We start from the raw sequence: 535 nt of genomic DNA, 5'->3' as shown, positions 1-535 counted from the left end.
GAAAAAAAAGGAGACATACGTAATACTCTTTGTAACACTTTAAGCAATAAAACAATAAAAAATTAAAATAAATAAAATAAATAAATGCATATTGCATTAAAAAAAAATCTTCTGCCAAAATGTCCAGGAGCAATTAGCTCCCATCTCATACCAGTAGTTTCAGCCATTTGGAAAAATATAAAACTGGATCTACAGATGAATAAACATATCCTATCTAATAATAGAGAAACATGGTAATTAACCATAACTTCGCTACCCTTCCCATTGGCTAATCAGCGAGATATGCAAATTAACTGCCAGCCAAGAGGGTGGCCGGCAGCCATGCAGCTGAAGCGAACATGAGGCTTGCTTGCTCCAGTGACTGAGGAAGCCAAGGTTCCCCGCCTGCCGCAGCCCAGCTCTGAGCTCTGGATGCAACAATGTTGCAATTATAGAAGCTAAACAAACTCCAGATACGTGCTTTCAGCCGGCAGTGGGCTCAGAGCTTAGAGCGCCAGTGATGGTAACAGAGTTTCAATTATAGAAGCTAAACAAA

The sequence above is a fragment of the Myotis brandtii genome, unplaced genomic scaffold, assembly GCF_000412655.1.
Source record: "Myotis brandtii unplaced genomic scaffold, ASM41265v1 scaffold674, whole genome shotgun sequence".
In the NCBI taxonomy this organism is placed as follows: Eukaryota; Metazoa; Chordata; class Mammalia; order Chiroptera; family Vespertilionidae; genus Myotis; species Myotis brandtii.
The sequence above is the reverse complement of the archived record's forward strand: the minus strand, read 5'-3'. Positions refer to the sequence as shown.